We start from the raw sequence: 8,195 nt of genomic DNA on the forward strand, positions 1-8,195 counted from the left end.
TCTCTCTCTCTCTCTCTCTCTCTCTCTCTCTCAGCTTTCAATTCAACTAGATTAGCTTAATTCGAGCTAGGGTTTTTAATTGGAATAAGGGGTTTTAATTGGAATTGGGGTTTAAATCATGCGGTTCTCCTTTTAATTAGAATTGGAATTGGGGGTTCTCATTTTGTGTATATGTATATATTACCTCTTTCTCCCTCTCTCTGATTTTGTTGTTGTTGTTATTGTATGTTTTTTTGATTTTCTTATCATAATATATTCATGGAATGTTTGTGCACTGGCATGTCTACCGTCCACACTATATTTATTGAAACGATGTCTTTATATTTTATGTTCTGGTCAGATCTATATTCTGACCACCATCTTGATGGAACCGTCACCTTCAGAAGTTCACCACTCTCTCGTCTTTTGCATTAGGAGTAAGTATTATTTGGTCTTTTGTTTAGTTTCTTATGATCTTCTTATGAATTCCTGTTGTGTATCCCTATATACGATTATATTAGAGGAGTGAATTTAGACAGTTGAATGCCTGAATTGAAGTACTTTTTTATTTTATTTGATTTGAGTTGTGTGCTAAATTTACGTAATTGATGAAAACAGGGCCTAATGAGTTCACATCTGTGTATTACAGTCTCCAGAGATGGAGGGTGAGTGTTTAATATTTGTACTAGAATTGTTGGATTTAGGTATACTAGATATGTGATTTGGTGAATGTAATGGATGTGACTTGTATTCATATGTTTAGGAGATCTTTGAGAAGAATGATGGGGATATTAGTGGTAAAATTGATGCTTCTGAGCTGAGAGAGGCGCTGGTGAGCCTTGGATTTGTGGTGTCACCTCTGGACTTGCTGGTGTCCAAGTTTGACAAGACTGGTGGAAGGAACAAGGCTATTGAATATGACAACTTCATCGAGTATGAATCGATATCACCAGTTCTTGCTCTACTTTTATAAAAGTTAGAGTTTGTTCAAACTAAATCTAACTTTCTAACATTTTATTTTGTTTCCTCTTTTGTTTTTTGGTTGTTTTGATTACATGTGCTTCCTCACTGTGAAAGTATAGCTTCTTTTTAAACATTATGGTTTTCTGAATTTTATTTTTTTCGCACTGTGTATATTGTGGTTAGTTAGCTATAGACAGTATTTGTTGAGTTCGTAGGGAATTATTGAATTACCTGTAGACTCCAGACTTTGACTAATATATTTTTGGTATAACACCTATTGAGACTTGGAGTGTGAAAACTAAGATTGACATTGTATTGTACGTAAATATTGGACTAAGATATTGGCATGTGTCTGATGAATCAGTATCTCTTGCAGGGACTTACTGAGAAATTCAAGGAGAAGGACACTGCATACATGAGTTCATTCTGCACATTTAGAGCTACAAATTTCTAGTTATTTCCTAAAGTGTTGGTAATTTCTCCAGAAACAGAGTTCATAGTATTAATATCTAAGGATTAAATTTGTTGTGATCCAACCCTTTCTTCAGCTATATATGTGTAGTTAATACTTCTTCCATGATTAATGAATATTACTTAAACTTCTTAACTCTGAATATATACAATCTGATTATATCCTACTATGATTGTGGCCATACTTACGTGGTCGGCGACTCTGCACCACGAATTAATGAGTACAACAGTCATATAGGGATCTATGCGTTAATTCCCGGTGACGGGCTTGCAGTTGTGCATACACAACATGAAGAGATTCCAAGCTCAACTTCACACGTAACTTCTATGGATTGTAAGTTACAAGTTTTCTTTTGCAATGAAATATTATTGTATTTGATTGTTTGCCACCAAAGTTGGCATCCTGAAGGGTGCCAACCATGGGAGATGCTCTGATTAATTTGATAGACCATAGATTGAAACTGTAATTGTCCATTAGCCTGATTTTGTCCAGCTCTATCAAAAAAATTTAATAACTGAAAGGTGATGTAAACTTAGAGTTGGTAGAATGTGTATGTTATGAATCATACGAGATAGCAGATGCAGGTTTAATTAATCTATAGATATAACAAATAGAGAATAATTCATTTTTGTTATTATTTCAACATGGCTATCTGATGGATACTCTGCTACCCTCTGAACCTCCAGGGCAACAACGAAGAAGAGTAGATGGGTTATATAAGTTATAGAATGTTATTAATTGGATGTTGTCTTGTAGACTAATAATATATGTGTATATATGAGGATGGTTGCTTGGTCTGGTGGTAAGATGTTTGTGATCAGCATATTCCTTTTTTTTAAAAGAAAATCTACTTATAGCTATTTTCTTTTATAAACTGTTGTCTGTCCTAGTTACTCGTAAACATATACTGTAAAGAACATGAAATGTTAAACCCTTCTATTCTTCTTAAATTTCTTGTTTAAGTACTTGTTTTAATTAAAGATATATCATGTGAGGCTGATTATGTTTCTGGTGTATATTATTAAAGAGTTTTGATTGTATAAAGTTTTTTGGGTCTAGTTCTACTGCAGAAGGTAACGAGCAAAAAAAGAAAAGAATAAAGGGAGATTAAGATATATCAAGAGTTTCCCCTTCGATGCGGAACCACCTGGATGCCCTTGCATGTTTAAAGGGTGAACAGGTATGCATTGCCTTGTGTAATCTAGCGCAGACATGTCTGTAAATATCACAAAGTGTACTGTATCACTATTATTGTATGGTTTGTTTACTTTACAACACAGAGACTATTACTACAATCTTTAGCCGAAATCCTAATTTTATTTCTGTTTGAAGCAGTTAAGTCCAGAAGTTTGGCCTCAAATTTAATATGCATAGTATGCATTATTTAATGTATACTTATATATAGCAACCTTAAACCTGATCAATTATGGCACTAGTGTTGCTGAAGCTGTCCAGTTAATGGCCAAACATAAAATTCTGAGTGTGCCTGTTGTTCATGTTGATGCAGCAAAAAATGCTAGCTAGATGGAGAGATACATTGGCATCATTGAGTTTGCAGGCATTGTTGTATGTATATATGCATCATGTATGTAAAATAGTAGTTGTTACAGAATATAGAAGTACAATACTTTTGCATGGGGTATATATATAGGGTATTGTATGACCTAATCTTTGTTTCTTTCTCATTTCAGCTGTAGCAACTATATATTTGTTGATGAATGCATACGTGTCAAGTTCTCGGCAGCTACTAGCAGGAAGTGGATTAAGTTTTGGGATGTAGATTAGTTGGTTGTATTGGTTAAATTTATTGTGATTTATGTAGATTGTAAACTGGTTATGAATGTAGTTGAGGTTATGAAATTTGGAATGTATTAGATTAATGTAATATATTTTCAAATTTTGCAGTCGATTTTACACTTTATAATATTAGTTTTTCATTTTTCTTCCTGGTAAATTGTTATAGTAGCTTCATAAAGTATTAGAGTAGGTTGTTCAAAGTGTTACCCCAGGTACAAATTTGATGCTAGCACTGTGGGACCCACATGCCACGTCACCACTGCGGAACCTACATGCCACGTCACCACTGTGGGCCCCACTGGTGGGCCCCATTTTTTTTGAAAATTCTGATTTCAAAGGTAACATAAATATTGTGATACTATAGACATAGATTAATGTTACCTTTGACGGCTATTGTAACACAAAAGTGAATGTTACACCAGGGCAAAAGTAATGTTACCTTAGGGGCCAAAGGTAACTCGAAAAAAAGCAACTTAATTTTTATGTTACTTTAGGCCTTTTTCTGGCTGTGGTAACACTTTTTTGGGCCTGTTGTAACATTTTCTTGGTGTTGCTGTAGGCCATTTATGGTGTAGTGGTCATTGCAAGAGACAGCAAGGACATTGTTACAAGAAAGCAAGTTACCTAGAAGTTTTTGGGCAGAAGCAGTTAACACAGCACGCTATGTTCTGAATAGAGTATTGATAAAACCTATTTTGGAAAAGAATCCATATGAATTGCTCAAGAAAAAGAAGCCCAACATCAATTACTTCAAGATTTTTGGCTCAAAGTGTTTTGTTCTCAAGACAATTGGTAATGATGGTAAATTCGATGCTAAATCTTATGAAGCTATTTTTCTTGGTTATTCTATGAATAGTAAAACCTATAGAATTTATAATTTGTCTAAGCATATTGTTGAGGAATCTATAGATGTTACTTTTTAAGAACCTAACAATGATCTTCCAAGAGACGAGGAAGATGATGCAGGTCAAGCTGGACAACAGCAAGCTGAAACAGAGAAGGCTACTCCAAAACAGCAAGCTGAAATAGAGACTGATTCTGGAAAATAGCAAGCTGAAATTGAAACTACCTCTGGAAATCAGCAAGCAGAACCTTCTACTCCAGTTGATGATGCAATTGTAAAAATGCCAAAGATTATTCTTGATGGTCCTAGAGGAAATAGAGCAAAGGATAAAATGCCAATCTATGATGGTGAAGACTTAGCTCCTCCATCTAAGATAAGAAAGACTTCATATGAAGATATTGCAAAGCATTCATTGCCAAAAGCTACACGGACAGTGAAGAATCACCCTCCAGAATAAGTTATTGGTGATATTTCTGATGGTCTCAAGACAAGAAAAGGCACTGCAAATTTTTGTGCTTATGCTGCATTTCTAGCTCAAGAGGAACCCAAGAATGTCAAAGAAGCACTCGAAGATGAAAATTGGATCACGGCTATGCAAGAAGAACTCAATTAATTCGAACGATGTGATGTTTGGGAACTTGTCAAGCCACCAAAGAATGTCTCAACCATTGGTACAAAATGGATTTTCAAGAATAAAGTGGATGAATTTGGTACTGTTACTCGAAATAAAGCAAGGTTCGTTGCACAAGGGTACAACCAACAAGAAGGCATTGACTTTGATCAAACTTATGATCCAGTAGCTAGATTGGAATCAATTACGATGCTTCTTGCTTATGCATGCTACAAGAAGATCAAGCTGCATCAAATGGACGTTAAAAGTGCTTTTCTTAATGGATTTTTGGAAGAGGAAGTTTATGTCAAGCAACCCCCTGGTTTTGAACATGAACAACATCCAGACTATGTTTAGAAGCTCAAGAAGGCATTATATGGCTTAAAGCAAGCACCAAGGGCTTGGTACAAGAGGCTTAGTAAGTTTTTGATCAAAAATGGCTTCATTCGAGGTAAAATTGATCCGACTTTATTTACTAGGCAAAATGGTGATGATATTTTGATTGTCCAGATATATGTAGATGATATAATCTTTGGATCCACTAATGATTCTATGTGCGAGTGGTTTTCTAAGTGTATTAGCAGTGAATTTGACATGAGCATGATGGGTGAGCTCAATTATTTCTTGGGGCTCCAAATCAAACAATCTAAAGATGGAATTTATGTGCATCAATCAAAATATGTCAAGAATTTGCTGACCAAGTTTGGTTTTGACAATGTCAAGAGGAAATATACTCCAATGAACCAAAACAGCAAGCTGACATCGGATGAGAAAGGTAAAGATGTTGATATCAAGAAGTATAGAGGTATGATTGGTAGTCTTTTATATCTTACTGCTTCTCGGCCAGATATTATGTATAGTGTTTGTGTATGTGCTCGTTTTCAAGCTAAACCTAAGGAATCACACTTAAATGCAGTTAAAAGAATATTTTGATATTTAAGTGGGACTATTAATCTTGGGTTATTTTATCCTATTACAAGCACATTTGATCTTGTGGGGTATAGAGATGCTGACTATGCAGGTTGTCAAACTGATAGAAAGAGCATAAGTGGTGTTTGTACATACTTAGGACAAAGTCTCGTATCTTGGCAAAGTAAGAAACTAACTTCAGTTACATTATCCACAACAGAAGGTGAGTATTTGGTAGCTGGTAGTTGTTGTTCTCAAATTTTGTGGATGATTCAGACTCTACGAGATTTTGGAATCAAGTGTGGCAAAGTTCCAATCTATTGTGACAACACTAGCACCATCAACATATCAAAGAATCCGGTTAATCACTCAAGAACAAAGCATATTGATGTTCGTCATCATTTCTTGAGAGATAATGCTGCCAAAGGTAAGATTGAATTAGTTTTTATGCCTATTGAATATCAATTGGCAGGTATTTTTACAAAACCCCTTGGCGAAGCTAGATTTTCTACCATTCGAAGGGAACTTGGCATGTGCAGTGTATAATGGCAAGCTATCATTGGAAATTTGGTAAAGTTGGCTTACTATCATTTTTCATGTTAGCTTACTATGATGGATTATTTAAATGACATTTTTGTTTTTAATTTTTTTAATTATGATATGTCATTATCTGTTTATTTATGTTTAAATATTTGCATGATTTGCTGATTTAATTGTTAAATGATAAAAGTGCCAATTGTGGTGTTTTAGATAGATTTAAACTGTTTAATGATAAGTGTTAGATTTTAGGATATTTATAATTTGTTTTTAATTTTTATCCTAAACTCTCCCCTAAATATCATTAAAATAGCACGGGTTAGGGTTTTATTTCACACCGCGTCTCAGCTTTCTCTATCTACCGCCGCTCCGATCAATCATAATCACCGTCTCAATTCTTCAACATGGTTCGTGCTACTCGAAACTCCAGTACTTTAGGCAAGCGTACTTCCTCCAAGATGGATACTACAGTGGTTGATTTGGGTCACGAGAGCGATGAAGAAGTCTCTCACACCCCTGATTCGAAGAAACTTAAGCAATCTTTGGTGTTTGATTCTCCTGATCTTCAACAACGATTCACTGAAAATGCTTTGGATGTTCGTCCTATTATCCCTGGAATCCCGATTATTGGTAAGCTTTTTCAAAACTCCGGTGCCTTACTTTTATTTCAGAATTTGGGTATGGATTCTTTTATCGTCGAAATGCCTAAGGTCTACTATCCTGATTTAATTCGTGAATTCTATGCTAATTTGATTGAAGATAAGTATGGGAACTGTATTACCACTGTGCATCACAAGAAAATTAGGCTTAACCCTCCCATTTTAAGTTCTATCATCAAGTTTGAGAATCCCTTTGAGATTGATATTTTTACTGGAAAAGGATATGTGTCATTCCCTGATTTTTCTGTGATGGATCAATTTAAGTTGCTATTAGGATCTGATGCTACTGTTGAAGAAAACCCTCAGCCCCCTTCCACTACTCAAGTAACTCCTATGGCATATTTGTTGTTTAAAATCTGTAGGGCTAATGTTTGTCCTAGGGGTGAGAATAAATCAACCTTTAGTTGTCAAGATGTTACTCTGGTTTCTATGCTTCTAGCTGGTAGGGCTTTTGATTTGTCAAATCTGGTTCTAAAGAATATGATTGTTGCTGTTAATCAGAAAAAGATTGGACTTCCTTATGGTTTAATGCTTACCAATGTATTTGAATTCTTTAAGATTGAACTTAAGAGTGCTGTTAAGGTGAGTGTTAAGGAAGTTTTGGATACTAAAGTGTTAGCTCGGTCTAATTTACAAATTGACAATGGAGAGTTAGTTAGGATTTTGCCTACCATTGTTCTTGAGTCTCCTGCTGTAGCTGAGCCTTCAACCTTTACTCCAACTGCTGAGATGATGCAGTTGCTAAAAGGTATTCAAGATGATAATACCTTGTTGTTTGGTCATGTTGCTGCCACTACTGAGCAAATCAACCAGCTCAAGACAGAGGTTAAAGGCTTAAAGGATATTTTGCTAAACTTCATGTCTGCTCAGAAACCTTCAGCTTCTCAGTCAAATGCAGATTTAGACACTGGCTTGGATGATCTTGTGGATGCTGCTGAAGACTTGGAACAACAGGAGAAGCAAGATGAGTTTCTTTTACCAAAAGAGGATGCAGCTGTCAATTCTGCTCAGGAAGACTAATCTGATTTTGATGATATAAGGGGGAGAACTTAGGAAAATTTCTTTTAAGTACTTAGTTTCTGAACTTGATTTAGTTTTTGTTGAAGTATATGTGGTTTTTTAAGACTTGTTGCATCTGGTACTTGATTTGATGTTTATCTGTTTATTTGGTGTGGTAAAACTTGTTGATGGATGTTTTGGTTTAAGACTTGCTTATGCTGATGCTACTGGTATTTGAAATCTGATTAAGTTGTTTTTGCATTTTGAAGTTTATTATGCTGATTGTGATGTCTTAAGTTTTAATTTATATTTTGAGATATGCATAGATTTAGGGGGAGTTTTTATAATTCTCATAAATGTGTGTAATCATCAAAAATGGGGAGATTGTAACTCCTTAGTTTTGATGATCACAACACAGCAAGCCAT

General features: G+C 35.1%; 1 long non-coding RNA gene across 1 annotated transcript; it reads left to right on the top strand.

The window, feature by feature from the left end:
- Window positions 1-2,762: 2,762 nt before the first annotated feature.
- LOC141677014 (uncharacterized) lies at window positions 2,763-3,323 on the top strand. The gene is made up of 2 exons (XR_012557289.1): window positions 2,763-2,980; window positions 3,106-3,323. It is a non-coding gene; the product is annotated as an uncharacterized LOC141677014 (long non-coding RNA).
- The last annotated feature ends 4,872 nt before the right edge of the window (window positions 3,324-8,195 follow it).

The sequence above is a fragment of the Apium graveolens genome, chromosome 8 (assembly GCF_009905375.1).
Source record: "Apium graveolens cultivar Ventura chromosome 8, ASM990537v1, whole genome shotgun sequence".
In the NCBI taxonomy this organism is placed as follows: Eukaryota; Viridiplantae; Streptophyta; class Magnoliopsida; order Apiales; family Apiaceae; genus Apium; species Apium graveolens.